The sequence below is a fragment of the Budorcas taxicolor genome, chromosome 1 (assembly GCF_023091745.1).
Source record: "Budorcas taxicolor isolate Tak-1 chromosome 1, Takin1.1, whole genome shotgun sequence".
Classification (NCBI taxonomy): Eukaryota; Metazoa; Chordata; class Mammalia; order Artiodactyla; family Bovidae; genus Budorcas; species Budorcas taxicolor.
In genome coordinates, this window is record NC_068910.1 from 8,779,991 (window position 1) to 8,795,830 (window position 15,840).

At 39.3% G+C, this 15,840-nt stretch overlaps 1 protein-coding gene across 1 annotated transcript in view; it reads right to left on the reverse strand.

Moving 5' to 3' along the window:
* The window catches only part of MAP4 (microtubule associated protein 4), a 153,486-nt gene that overhangs the window by 95,457 nt on the left and 42,189 nt on the right, over window positions 1-15,840 (reverse strand). The gene's annotated exons all lie outside the window — the stretch shown is intronic.

The following is a 15,840-nucleotide window of genomic DNA, read 5'->3' on the forward strand; positions in this document are numbered from 1 at the left end:
AGAGAAACTTATCTGAGTTTGGACTTTTTAAATTGAAGTATAGTAGATTTACAATGTTTCAGGTGTACAGCAAAGTGATTCAGTTATATATATATATATATATATATATATTCTTTTTCAGATTATTTTCCTTTATAGGCTATTGTAAAATACTGATTATAGTTGCTTATACTGTTAACTTTCAATGACTTTGCTGACAGGAGATTTTTAAAAAAGCTGTTTTTTTTTCTTATGGACATGTGAAGACATTTCCTTGCTTCACTAGTTCAGTCTGATTCTCAGTTTGGCTTTGAGTGGGTCACCTTCCAGGGTTGAGGTCCCTAGGCTGTAAAATGAGGGTGGTATGTGAAACAATTCCTGAGGTTGACTGTTCGATAAACTACTTAAAATTCAGTTTCATCACTTGGACCCTCCCTGTGACTATTATTTTATACATCAAGTACTCTCAATTATAACTAGGTTCAGGTTTATTTAAAAAGGCAAAGGCCTTTCGGCAAAGAGAAAGACTAAAAACCAACTCCCCAGTGCAGAGCCCTGATTGAGCAAATCCCACTGCAGCTTAAGAAACTCCACCCAGTTCTGGCTAACATCAAAGGAGATACGACACCACTCTGCCAGAAAATAAGCCCCATATTATTTAACCAAGCACCAGAGCACACCGTTTTCAAACACAGCACTCCGGACATCTGATCTTCATTCTGATTACATGCCTGACGTGAAATTATCTAGTGAGGATTTTGAAAATACCTAGGTAAACCAAAGCAAGAGGAAATGACAGGACATGATGATGAAGCACAGAAGACAATTTTTGTCTCTTGACTAGCCTTACTATTAATAGCTATGTGCTCGTAAAGAGTAAATAAGAATATATGATGAAGTCACAAGCACCTTCTCTTCTGTATGGTTTACTTCAGATCACAAACTCTGGATTTAATTACTGGATTAAATATTTTCTAGGTCTATACAGATTAAATAGTGTTCATATATTATTTAAATGCACAGAAGTATGGGTAACTTTTCAAGCTCCCAGAGATTTAGGTCAGTCTTACCTTTAGTCACTCAGTTAAGATCTGTGCACTTTCTGTCTCATTGTCTGCTGAGAAATTAGCATTCTAGTTAGCAAATGGCCTGTTGTTGCCTCTGTCCTCCTCTACTTTTCTCCCCATCCCAGCCCCCGACCAAAGGTGCTAAACTCTGAAACTAAACTGGAGGAAGAAAACTCATGAAAAAGAACAGAAGCCTAATTCCCACCAACATACTCAGACACTTCTCATAACCACTGCATTTTCATTTCATTTGGTCACATTAGCCAAACTTCTACTAAGATTAACTTGCACAGCTAGCATCCTCTTTTTAGAAGTACAGAACCCTATTTCACAATTTAAAGGGACATAAGGGGACATACACCCCTTGAAGGGCCATCATTCTGCTTTGTGTGTATTTAGTGATAAAGTTTGCTTTCCTCTCCACCCCTGAGATAAATTCCATTGAAAGTGTCTGAGTTTCTGGTTTTAGGGTAAAAAGGAAGAAATATAATGTAGCAACATGGAATACTTCAGGGAATAAAGCAGATTGGATAAGGTAACCAAGTAGGGAGAAGGTATATGGGCCCAGAGGCCCTAGGAGGTAAAACAAAGAGAGGAACGCCAAAAGCAAGCTCAGAAACCTTTTGAAATACTCTGTCAGTTTTAGAAAAAAGGAAGACGCTTTCTTCTCAGTAATTTGGATTAATTTAGAGCCAAAATTAATCATCACTTATAATACTGTTAATCTAAGGGAAATGCATTGAGTTTCAAATAACCAATTTAATAAAGAAACATTTAATAATAATTCTTCCAGGTAGGAGACTGTTCATAATACTCACTTAAATTGTCTCCATGATTGATATTCTGTCCTGTTTAGTAGGGGGTGGGAGTGGAGGGGTGAGTTGTGGACAAGACATGGAACTGTAAAGATATGTGGGCTAATATTTTCTTCTTCCCTTTATTTTTTTGCCTGACAGAGAATTTTGAAGCCAGCGCTAAGCTGCCATCCCAAGAGAGTGCTGCGGCCAAAATGCAGGGCGTGTTCCTCAGGCTTGGAAGAAACCCAGCATCCCAGAAAGTCCCAGGGATCACGTATAATCTGACAAGGTCAAAGGTATAGTCTGCATCGTTAGGATTTCATATTCAACATGAGACTTTTTTGGTCTGCCTAGCAAGCTTTCTGGAGAAGGCAACGGCACCCCACTCCAGCACCCTTGCCTGGAAAATCCCATGGACAGAGGAGCCTGGTAGGCTGCAGTCCATGGGGTCACTAAGAGTCAGACACGACTGAGTGACTTCACTTTCACTTTTCACTTTCATGCATTGGAGAAGACAATGGCAACCCACTCCAGTGTTCTTGCCTGGAGAATCCCAGGGACTGGGGAGCCTGGTGGGCTGCCGTCTATGGGGTCACAGAGTCGGACACGACTGAAGCGACTTAGCAGCAGCAAGCCTTCAGTTACTAAATGGGGACTTGATTCCTCAGATTTGTTTTAATGAATTTCTTTCAGAGGTCTATCACACATCAAGCTGAACCTCGTCTGGTGGCTGTGCTCTGTTTTTACTTTATTTAACTTGAAAACTCTGATTTATACTTTCAATAAAAACAGTATTTCTTTTGAAGTAAAACCAAATCTCTATGGACATGGGTTTGGGCAGACTTCAGGAGACAGGAGAGGACACGGAAGCTTGGCGGGCTGCAGTCCATGGGGTCACAAACAGTCGGACATGACTGAGTGCCTGAACAACAATGACAAAAGAGCTCTTTACACAGCTTGCAGGCACGTATCAGCCCTGAGGCTGAAGCCAATTTCTCCTGCTCCTCCCCAGAACCAGGCTGGAAATGGCAACAGACAGCTCAGCAACATCTTAACTGTCCTGAGCAATGAACTCCAACCCCCCCTGTAGAATATATTAATTTTCCACCCCCAGGTGCCTCCCTACGCACTAAGGACAACAGCTGTACTATGACGAACTGATGGAATTTCCAGGCTTGGCGAGGTTCTGTTTATCACCACCATTTGTCCTGTTCATCATAGGATTAGCAACAGGAGAGCGTCCTTGATTACTAGAATAGCTGAGGGCATCACCCAGTGAGATTCCTGTATGAAAGAACACACTGATTCACGTTACTTCCATGCAGTCCCCACAGCAAAGAATTCCTTTTTGCACTGCTATTTTAGGGAGCCTTGTCCTGTAAATATAAAAACATTGCACACACATGCACACACATACTCACATAACTAAGACCTTGCAGCATGAGGCTGAAAGCCTCGCTTGCTTACTTACAGGAGCTATCCAGGCAGCTTATACTCCGTCCTGACTGAATGCATTCTGGGTCTCTAAACAAAGCACCTGCCACATTTCTATCCAAGTAAATTTAAATCTATTTCCCCAAGAAGAATCTACACTAGATACCTCCCACTGTTAGCCATGTGATACAGATAGCATGATGTCTGCTGAAGACTAGTTACGTGCGCCAAAACAAGAGACGGCAATGACACAGCACTTAACATTCCTGTTGTAACCATCCTCAAGAGCAAACGTTTCTCTCGGTTTTTTTAAAAGAAGGGTGAATCTTAAGATGATTCCCAATACCTAATGCCCCCAAAGTTTGAAAAAGGGAAAGCATTTTTTAAACCTTTACTATTCATCCCAATTAATGTAACCTCAGTCTAGCACGCACAAAAACCTCCAGAGTTTGCTTATACTTATCCAAAAATTATCTCTAAACATTTAAGATCTCTAAAGGCGTTAAAAAAAAAAAAAAAAAAAAAAACTAGTTGAAAAAAAAAATAGTTCACACAACCTAGGATTCAAGTTCCTCACTTTAACAGATGACAAAGAATCAGAGAAACAAATCCCTTGTAAATGAAACTGGGGTTGAGGATCAGGCTAAGAGCCGATCCGGAGAATACCAGACACAGAAGCAGCGTGTGACAAAACTGGCAAAATCTTGAAGTTTTACAGTGATATCACCACACTTCAAAATTTATTTTTTTGCTCTACCTTTCCTTCTTAAAGGATGAAGGCAGTTGGGAAAAGACCTGAATATCAGGAAAATATCCTGGTTGACTGAAGAGGACTCCAACACGTATTTAAAAATAAAAACAAACTTCTTAGCATAATACCAAGGCCACACAATCTGAGAGGACCCAGTTCTACCACCTACTACAACCATCAGCAGACTTCCACTTGGGTCTCTATAATACATTTCAGTCACAAAAGACCGGCTTGCCATTTTACAAGCAGACCACTGATGTTATCAGTGCATACCCTGGCTCATATTGCTCTCCATACTTCAAATTGTCTTTACTTCCTCTTTGTCTTACAATTGTCTTCCTCTAGTCTTACAATTGAGGTCCACATCCTATCTATCACCTTTTCTCTGATTTCATTTTAGAATCTGCTCTCCAGTACTATTCAGGACTAATACATCATCTATACTTATAACAGTACAGTTTAATCTATAGAGGGAGCTCCTGTAAACTACCAGGTCCCAAAGGGGAAAGACCCTAAGTAACGTGCATATCTTCTCTTAGTGCTTTACTTTACACAGAAGATGGGCCGAAACAACAAAAGACACTAAAACACAGGGCCTTAAAAAAAAAAAAAAACAAAAACACAGGGCTTAACTAAACATATAGCTCTAAAATGGTAAACCGAAGATAATGAAAAACATGCCTATTTTAAAATTAATTAGAGAAAAAATAAAATAAAATAAAATTAATTAGAGGTGCCAAAGCTACAAAACTCAGAACTGGAAAAAGAATGAACAGATTCAAGGTGGAAGGGTCATCACTAATGAAGAATATTCACCTCATTTCTTCTACTTTCCAAACATGGCCTGTGACACAGCCATCACGAAAAGAAAGCTAACAGGGAGTAACCAGACAAGCCAGCTCTCCAGGCTGGTCATCTTATCGTTATTAGGCAGGGCAATAAAAATAGCTCTGCTTCTAGAAAAGCACAGCAACGTGATGCAATGTGGCAAAAACAAATTGTTTTCTGTTCAAGAGATCAGCTACCACCATCATGTTAACATCGCTATATAAGTATTAAAACTTCTATAATCGGCAAAATGTTAAATCTCTATAGCAACAGCTCACCTGTCTCTGTCAGGGAGTAATAAATATACTACGGAATTTTAAGCTACTTAGGTTAGGGAAATTGGATAGAATAATCATGACTGATCAGTTCTTAGCTTTAGAGAACTGTTTTATTTAAGGTTAAGTGAAGTTTCTCTCTGAAGTTCAGAGCCACGGTATTTCATACTTAATTGTATAAAACGTCAGTGAAAGTGAAGGGAAATAGAAGAGAGAACTAAGGAAATAGGAATTTGTGCTCATAGTTCTGTAATTATTTATTCACAGTGTGTCTCTCTCTTCCCGAGCCCACCTTCAACTCCGAGTTTCAAGATGGAAAAGAAAGCACCTTTTATCCTAGGCATCTAGTATAAAAAAGGGACTCCTCTTGCTGTCATTATCACACGGGCATCCTGCTGGTTGTGCTTTGTTCCGTATCATGACACCAGCCTGCTCTTGGTTGGGTCAACACTGACCCAGCTGAAGGAGCCTGCTGTATACACCAGACTCGGAATCAGTGCTGGAGCACAGTGGCTCCCCTCTGCTGAGCAGGAAAGGAGACGGATAAACTCTATGGGAGTACTTAGGAGGCACTTTGTGGAGTAGCCTTAGTGGTGGTAAATGTCTTACCTTTAACATAAAGTGAAAACCAAACAAGCAAAATGAAAAGTCAAAGGAACCCTTTTAGTTATTATTTAACAAAACCCTTTAACATTTTACCTGAAATAGAGGAAAAGATCTGATTTAAAGTGAAAAGCCACAGGCACAGGATCAATTAGAGACGGTCCAGCAATTTCAAAACAAGTTAATTCTGAAGGACGTCCACAGTTGAGAGCTACTGAATTAAACAAAAATCTACCCAATATATCAAAGATGAAGTTCACCAAAACAAAACAAAAAACAGGATTTGTACAACTTAACACTAGAAAGAGAGATCAAGTTCTCCCTCGTTGAGATGGTAGACGCTTTAGATTCAGTTTAATAGAAGAAAAGCCTGAAACAGGGATTTCTTATAAACTGAGAGAGTACCCTCAGGAGAAAGCAGTAGGAGACGGAAGGGAGGTAAAACTGGGTTTAGCTGAGGCCAGCCTCTGCCTCTTCCCTGGGGAAGCTGTGGAGCCCAACTGCAGCCCTGAGTCAGTGCCACCAAGAGGTAAGGGGGCCGGGTTACTGTAACCCTTGCAAAGCAGTCATTAGCTGAGTGACACACTGGCTGGTTAAGGGAATCCAGAAAGGGCACCAGCAGCATCTACTACAGAAGGTTCAACTGTGTAACAAAATGCATACCGGATTGGTGTAGGCATATAATTGTCAACAAAACTGACTCGAAGCAAAAACACCATTAGTAGAAATAAAATGACAGAAATTTTAATTCACTAAGATTTATCAATATTAAATATTAAACTTGTTCCCATCTAACAACACAGATATTCAAAAACACATAAAAGTGATAGTAATGAGGAGAAATAGATGAACCCAACTTCACAGGGGCATGTTGTTGTAAACCTTCTGCCAGAAACTGACACATAAAGACAAAAATCAGCAAGTACACACAAGCTTTTAATTCAATATACAAGTTTCAACTACTAGACTACACTGGAAAGTAGCATGGTACACTGGAGAAGACACTTTCTCTTCCAGCATTCACAAAGCTTTCTTTTTAAAATAAATGTATACTAGGAAATGTCTCATATTTTTAAAATTATTATGCATTCCACATTTATGAAACATATGAACAAATTAGAAATAAAAACCTGAATTTTTTAATGTATTAGGAAATTTGAAAACACTACAAATAGCCCATAGATTAAATCATAATAATAATGAAAAAAAATACTTAGAACTCAATACCAAAAATGTTACATAGCAAGGTTTGTAGAATATACCTAAAAAGAGAATTTAAGCACTGTCCCTAGTCTTAAGTGCTTATATTAGGAAAAGAAGAATAAAATTAATCGGTTAACGTATATCTTAGCTAAAAATAAATTTCAGTAAAATCAAAGGAAGGAAAATAAACTCATAAACAAAAATAAAGCACAAGGAAACAGACAAATAGATCAGCAAAGTAAAAGTCCTCTTTGAGGACTAATAAAGTTAACAGGGGCTTCTCCGGTGGCTCAGTGCTAAAGAACCTGCCTGCCAATGTGGGAGACACAGGTTCGATCCCTAGGATGGGAAAATCCCTGGAGAAGGAAATGGGAACTCACTCCAGTATTCCTGCCTAGAAAGTCCCATGGACAGAGGAGCCTGATGGGCTACAGTCCATGGGGTCACCAGTCAGACATGATATAGCAACTAAAAAACAAAGTTAACAAACCTCTGGGAAGATTGTTCAAAAAAGAAGAGAAGGAATAAATGAACAATTTTAGGAAGGAAAAGGAAAAGTATCACAAATGCAGGAGAGAAAAAAAAGATTATAAGACTATGACAAATTTGAAGAGCAGATGAAAAAGATCAATTACTAAAACAGTATATATAACAAAAACTGATTCAAAATATGATAAATAGAAAACCTCAACAGTATGAAATCAGTTGAAGAAACTGAAAGTTATTTTTAAATCTTCCAAACACATACACACATACAGACACACCCCACAAAGGGTTTTATAGGATTCTACCAAATATTTAAGATACTGATCTAACACAAACTCTAGAAATTAGAAAAAGAATGCTTTCCAACTCATTTTATGAGACTAATAAAAGTATAATGTATATAAAGTGCAATGTAGCAGGTTAGAGGCTGTCTGTAGTAAGTTAGAGGCCACGATCCACAATGGACTACCAGAAAGTGAAAGTGAAGTCGTTCAGTCCTGACTCTTTGTGACCCATGGACTGTAGCCTACCAGAATCCTCCGTCCATGGGATTTTCCAGGCAAGAGTACTGGAGTGGGCTGCCGTTTCCTTCTCCAGGGGATCTTCCCAACCCAGGGATCAAACCTGAGTCTTCCACATTCAATCTTAATATCTGTATCAATTAATATCTATGAGACCGTGGGCAAGTTTCTTGTTTTGCTTCAGCTTCCTCACATGTAAGTTGGGAATAACAGAATTAACTACTTATGGATCTGCTAACATATAAAATGTTAGAACAGTGCCTGGAACGCTGTACCTTAGGTATTTGCTAGTGATTACTATATAATTACTGGTAATATACCCCGATATCAAAACCAGACAAGATAGTAGTGAAAAATTATAAGTTCAACAACCTGGTTCAAGTTCCAGTATATTAACTGTGAATAACTGCATAAAGCACAAATTTGCTGCTAGCTCTTCAGTCTACAAATTACTACATGAATAACAGTTTGTGCGTCAAGATTAGTGACCTATCACGTCACAAAGCCTGTTAGTGACTTGTGACTGAGCATCTGTTATTCAGTTCAAGCATAAACGTGTGTGGCCTTGTCTACCAGTGATAAACCCATGTGACGTTTTACAAAAAAGGTAGCTTTAAAAGGGAACTGGTCAAAATGAAAGTGTAGCAAAGAACTAAAGAAGAGTAACATTGGAAGTGAAATTCAAATTGAATGTGAAGGTTACAGAAGCAACAGCTTCACTGTGGGAATGCAGACTCTACAGCCACTCCAGAGTCTGTACATGCAGTCAGAGGAACACAGTAAAGGTGAGTTCATCTATGTATTTTGGTGAAAAAGATGAGGAATCCAAGAGGAAGTGACACAGGCAAGATATTTCACATTAAAACAATTCTCAAAGGCACATTGTGACATTGAAAACACAAAGCAAACAATGTGGGAAGCTGGCCCAAACTTGGAAACCAGGATGACAACTTGCCAAGGCAGAGAGAAGAGGCCCATTCCACGTCATATCACAAAAAGAGAACAACTCTTGCTAAGCTTTTTACTATGAAAGAAAACATTTTAATTCTCAATGTTTCTAATGTTTTAAATTACACTGTACTATATATTCATTTTCCTTTTTTTTTTTTCATTTCCCTATGCATTTATAACAGGAAACAAGAGAAGTTTCTTAAGTTCACAATAATTTTTCACACAGATTTTTTTTTTTTTTCTGTTGCATGGCACACAAGGATCTTGGTTTCCTAACCAGGTGCCCCATCTAGCGGAAGGGCAGAATCTTAACCACTTGGACCACCGGGGAAGTCCCTCCCATTGATTATTAATACTTTGCACAGTTTCACCCTGCATGGCCATTTTTATAGTCTTGAACTACTGTGCTAAAGCAAGGTCCTCAACAACTAACTGTGCATAGCCAGAACTGCCTGTACTCCACACTGCCATTACAGTATGAAAGCTTCAGAAGACAATAAAGAAATGAGAGTGTCTCTGGTACATTAAATTTTACTTATGGACACAAACTCAAATGTGTTCACTTGTCATGAAATATTTTTCTTTTAATTTTCTGTCAATTATTTTTAAATGTAGAAGCCATTCTTAGCTCAGGGATTATATTAAAATAGGCAAAGCAAACTTCTTGGTGGTCCAATGGTTAAGATTCGCCTGCCAACACAGAGGACACAGGTTCGATCCCTGGATTGGCAAGATTTCACATGCCTCAGAGCAACGAAGCCCTGTTGCCCAGTCCAAGCTCGCTCTGCTCACCGCACAACAGGCCAATGAATCTAAGAGACAAGTTGTTAAGGCAAGGAATATGATTTTATTCAGAAAGCAGACTGATTAAGAAGACGGCAGACTAATGTCTCAAAACAACCATCTTTTATAAAAGAACAGCCAGGTTCTTTTATAAAACCAGAGAGAGAAACAATAAGGAACTAAAGTCAAAAGCCAGAAAAGAGACAGTGAGGCAGTGAGGAAGGTCACAAAAATCACTAACCATAAAAGGCTAAAAATGATAACCTGGACAATATCAAAGGCAAGAATTTATATCCACCCAAATATACCATTAAGAAAGTGAAAGCAAACCAGAGCTGACAATATCCACAGTATGTAAAAAGAAAGAACCCATACATGGGATATATAAAGAAATTCTACAAATGAAAAGCACAAGAAAATAGAACAGCTAACTAGTTGACTCATTGGAGAAGACTTTGATGCTGGGAGGGATTGGGGGCAGGAGGAGAAGGGGATGACCGAGGATGAGATGGCTGGATGGCATCACTGACTCGATGGACGCAACTCTGAGTGAAGAGAGTTGGTGATGGACAGGGAGGCCTGGCGTGCTGCGATTCACGGGGTCGCAAAGAGCCGGACACGACTGAGCGACTGAACTGAACTGAATCCAAAAATTCAATACAAAAAAAAAAAAAGTGCTTACTTTCACTAATCAACTGGGATAGGTAACTTAAAAACTATTCTGAGATTCAGTAAATACCTGCCAGAGTTACTAAAATGAAAAAGTCAGACAATATCAAGCATTGGGAAGAATGAGCAGCAACTGGACCTCCCCTGCACTGCTATAAATTGATACAATCATTTTAAACAACAGCATGTCATTGTCTACAAGAATTTGTATACACCCTTAGACCCAGGCTTTCCAGTTCTAGACTTGTATCTTAGATAACCTCATGGATCCATGTTCAAGAATGTCAAAGCAATATTATTCACAATAGCAATAACCTCATAACAACCCAAATATACATCAACAGATACAGAGAATAAAATAAATACAGCACTGAAAATGAATTAATTAGAAAAATACACATCAACATGGATGAATTTCAACACAGTGTTAACAGAGTCCTACATCTGTACACAAACATTAAACACAACAAAAGGCACAAAGTCAGCACAGTGATACTCTGGTGGGAAAAAAAATTAAAAGGGAAGAAACAAGAGATTTAGAAAAGTACAATTTTGTAAGCTGGCTGGTAGAGGCATAAATGTTTACCTTTTTATTATCTTTAAACGTTGTACATTTTACATACCAAAAGGTATATATAATGTATCACAGCATAAAAGGGGGATGCAGAAGACAGAGATGATGGAGGGAGTAGAAAGACAGGACAGAAGGGGAAAAGGAGAAAGAAAATTCCCCCAAACAATATCTACCAAGTTATGAGAAACAGCAGCAACTAGAATGCTAGAAATGCTAGGATGCAAGAAAGCAATGGGGAGATGGCTTTAAAAGTGAGAAGTTATTTTGAACCTAGAGTTTTATACTCAACCCATTTATGGAATCAGAACCCGAGCAGGAAATTCACACATGCAATAAATAAAAAAAAAGTTTATTTTCCAGACATCCTTCCTAAAAATGAACTTTCGGCACAGAGTTTAGGAAAAATGACAAATGAACGCAGCATCCAAGGAAAGCCACAGTATCCGAATAATAGTACAATTAACCTGTGAGACATGAAAAGAAATCCCAGGACAATGGTTATGCCTAGGACATGGAAACAACTCTGTCTAAAATCAATCTTTCCAAAAACAGTATAATTTTTAAAGGCTAAAAGACTTAGATATATGGTACATATTCTTCTGCCTACAAGGGAAAAAAAGGCCAACTGCAGTGGGGGTTGAGGGGTAATTTATCAGAGGGAGAACTATACAAGAGAAGTATTGATTCAAATTATTTCAAACTGAACTGTGGCATTATTTTGAGCTAATTATACGTTTTAAAGAGCTTCCCTGGAGGCTCAGATGATAAAACGTCTGCCCGAAATGCGGGAGACCAGAGTTCGATCCCTGGGTCAGGAAGATCCCGTGGAGAAGGAAATGGCAACCCATTCCAGTACTCTTGCCTGGAAAATTCCATGGACTAAGGAGCCTGACAGGCTACAGTCCATGGGGTCGCAAAGAGTCAAACATGACTGAGCAGCTTCACTTTCACACGTTTTAAGGGAAAATTGTATTTAATACTTAGGCTTAAAACATTCTCATAAGATTTACTAACAGAGGACATATTTATGAGGAAAGATACATTTTGCCCTTAAGTACAAAAGTGAATGGGGGTTTCCCAAGGTGGCTCAGTGGTAAGGAACCCACCTGCCAATGCAGGAGACTCAGGGGATGCCAGTTCAATCCCTGGGTTGGAAAGGGCAACCCACTCCAGTATTACTGCCTGGAAAATTCCAGACAGAGGAGTTTGGCGAGCTATAGTCCATGAGGTCGCAAAGAGTTGGACAGGACTGAGTGACTGAGAATGTACAGAAGCGTATATGTAACGGATCACGGAAAGAAGGGGGTGGGATAACTGTAACAGCAGCTGAAATGAAAGCTGAAAGGCTTCTGCTGACTCTCTAAGTTTAATCTCAAGTGGGCAGAAGGCAAAGAGAACTTTGCCTCTTCACTGGAATGTGCTTCTCTACTGGTCTGCAAGCCTGCATGTGCTGACCTTTAAAAAAACGGGATAAGGTTTCTCTGTTTTCCCTTCTGCTGGTGGGCTGACAGACTGACCATGAGCGGACAATGACTTGGTGGCTCTGGGGCTGACGATGTTCAATATTCTGGTGTATTTCTTGAATAAGCAATGGGACATGTTTGCCATAGATGCATTTTTTAATCCTTCAAAAATAAACAAGGCATAATGAAGTTTTCAAAAAGTTTAAACCAGTAATGAAATTATAAAAGAAAATAACATGATATAACCATCCTGGGGTAAAAAAACAAAAAAACAAACAACAAATGTCTTAAATATATCAAATACCAAAGAGTTTATAAACTAAAACAACAAAGACTTTCAAACTAAATTTCTTCTAAGAAATCTGGAAGTAAATTCTGAATGACCAAAGGTACAAAAAAAAAACATGCAGTAAGAGAAACATTTCTGTGGTGAATACAGAATCCAAGAATGCACAAACTGAATGGGAGTATGAGATGCTCAATGCTCAACCAATCTGCTTTCTTCTTCCTGGGCACTCAGAACTAACATCTCCCACCTCCACTGAAGTGACAAGGTAGACTACGTGACTGGGTTCTAGTTAGCAAGATTCCAGCTAAAGTAATATTTGTTGTTGTTCAGTTGCTAAGTCCTGTCCGACTCTATGCAATTGCATGCACTGCAACAAGCTAGGTCTCCCTGTCCCTCACTATCTCCCAGAGTCTGCCCAAGTTAATATCCACTGAATCAGTGATACTATCCAACTATCTCATCCTCTGCAATCATCTTCTCCTTTTGCCTTGGATCTTTCCCAGCATCCGGGTTTTTTCCAATGACTCTGCTCTATGCATCCGGTGGACAAAGTATCTGGAGCTTCAGCTTCAGCATCAGTCCTTCTAAGGAATATTCACGGTTGATTTCCTTTAGGACTGACTGGTTTGATCTCTTTGTTGTCCAACAGACTCTTAACAGTCATCTCCAGCACCACAACTTGAAAGCATCCATTCAGTTGGCACTCAAGTCTTCCTTATGGTCCAACTCTCACATCTTGTACATACAAATGGAAAAACTATAGCTCTGACTATACGCGCCTTTGTAAGCAAAACGATGTCTTTGCTTTTGAAAATGCTAAGTTTGCCATAGTTTTGTTTTCAAGGAGCAAGTGTCTTTTAATTTCATGGCCGCAGTCACTGTCTGCAGTGATTTTGGAGTCCAAGAAAACAAAGTCTGTCACTGTTTTCACTTTTTCCCCTTCTACCTGCCATGAAGTGATGGGATCAGATGCCATGATCTTTGTTTTTTTCAATGTTGAGTTTTAAGCCAGCTTTTTCACTCTCCTCTTTCACCCTCATCAAGAAGCTCTTTAGTTCCTTGTTGCTTTCTGCCATTAGGGTGGTGTCATCCGCATATCTGAAGTTGTTGATATTTCTCCCAGCAATCTTGATTTCAGTTTGTGATTCATCCAGCCCAGCATTTCACATTATGTATTCTACATGTAAGTTAAATAAGCAGGGTGACAATATACAGCCTTGACATACTTCTTTCCCAATTTTGAAGAGGTGAGTTGTTCCATGTCCACTTCTAACTGTTGCTTCTTGACCTGCATATAGATTTCTCAGGAGGCAAGTCAGGTGGTCTGGTATTCCCATCTCTTAAAGAATTTTCCACAGTTTGCTGTGATCCACAGTTTGCTGTGATCCATAGTCAAAGGCATTGGCATAATCAATAAAGCAGAAGTAGATGTTTTTCTGGTATTCTCTTGTTTTTTTGATGATCCAATGGATGTTGGCAATTTGATCTCTGGTTCCTCTGCCTTTTCTAAATCCAGCTTGAACATCTGGAAGGTCACAGTTCATGTACTGTTGAAGCTTGGCTTAGAGAATTTTAAGCATTACTTTGCTAGCGTGTGAGATGAGTGCAATTGTGCAGTAGTTTGAGCATGACCTTTTCCAGTCCTGTGGCCACTGCTGAGTTTTCCAAATTTGCTGGCATATTGTGTGCAGCACTTTCACATTATCATCTTTTAGGATTTGAAACAGCTCAACTGGAATTCCATCACCTCCACTAGCTTTGTTTCGTAGTGAGGCTTTCTAAGGCCCACTTGACTTCACATTCCAGGATGTCTGGCTCTGGGTCAGTGACCACACCATCATGGTTATCTGGGTCATGAAGATCTTTTTGTATAGTCCTTCTGTGTATTCTTGCCACCTCTTCTTAACATCTTCTGCTTCTGTTAGGTCCATACCATTTGTCTTTTATTGAGCCCCTCTTTGCATGAAATGTTCCCTTGGTATCTCTAATTTTCTTGACGAGATCTCTAGTCTTTCCCATTCTGTTGTTTTCCTCTATTTTTTTGCATTGATCAGTAAGGAAAACTTTCTTATCTCTCCTTGCTGTTCTTTGGAACTCTGCATTCAAATAGGTATATCTTTCCTTTTCTCCTTTGCCTTTAGCTTCTCTTCTTTTCTCAGCTATTTGTAAGGCCTCCTCAGACAACCATTTTGCCTTTTTTGCGTTTCTTTTTCTTAGGGATGGTCTTGATCATTGCCTCCTGTATAATGCCATGAACTTCCATCCATAGTTCTTCAGGCAGTCTGTCTACCAGATCTAATCCCTTGAAACTATTTGTTGGAGTATGTCAAGGCTGTATATTGTTAGCCTGCTTATTTAACTTATATGCAGAGTACTTCATGGGAAATGCCGGGCTGGATGAAGCACAAGGTGGAATCAAGATTGCCAGGAGAAATATCAACAACCTCAGATGCACAGATGACACCACCTTTATGGCAGAAAGCAAAGAAGAACTAAAGAACCTCTAGATGAAAGTGAAAGAGGAGAGTGAAAAAGCTTGTTTAAAACTCAACATTCAAAAAACAAACATCATGGCCTCTGGTTCCATCACTTCATGGCAAATATGGGGAAACAATGCAAACACTGACACACTTTATTTGGGGGGCTTCAAAATCACTACAAATGGTGACTATAACCATGAAATTAAAAGCCGCTTGCTCCTTGGAAGAAAAGCTATGACCAACCTAGACAGCGTATTAAAAAGCAGAGACATTACTCTGCCAACAGAAGTCTGTCTAGTCAAAGCTATGGTTTTCCCAATAGTCATGTATGGATGTAAGAGTTGGACCATAAAGAAAGCTGAGGACCAAAGAATTGATGCTTTTTGAACTGAGGTGTTGGAGAAGGCTCTTGATAGTTCCTTGTACTGCAAGGAGATCCAACAAGTCCATCCTAAAGGAAATCAGTCCTGAATATTCGTTGGAAGGACTGATACTGAAGGTGAAACTCCAATACTTCGGCCACCTGATGCAAAGAACTGACTCACTGGAAAAGACCCTGATGCTGGGAAAGACTGAAGGCAGGAAGAGAAGTGGATGACAGAGGATGAGATGGTTGGATGGCATCACCAACTCAGTGGACATGAGTTTGAGCAAGTTCCAGGAGTTGGTGATGGACAGGGAAGCCTG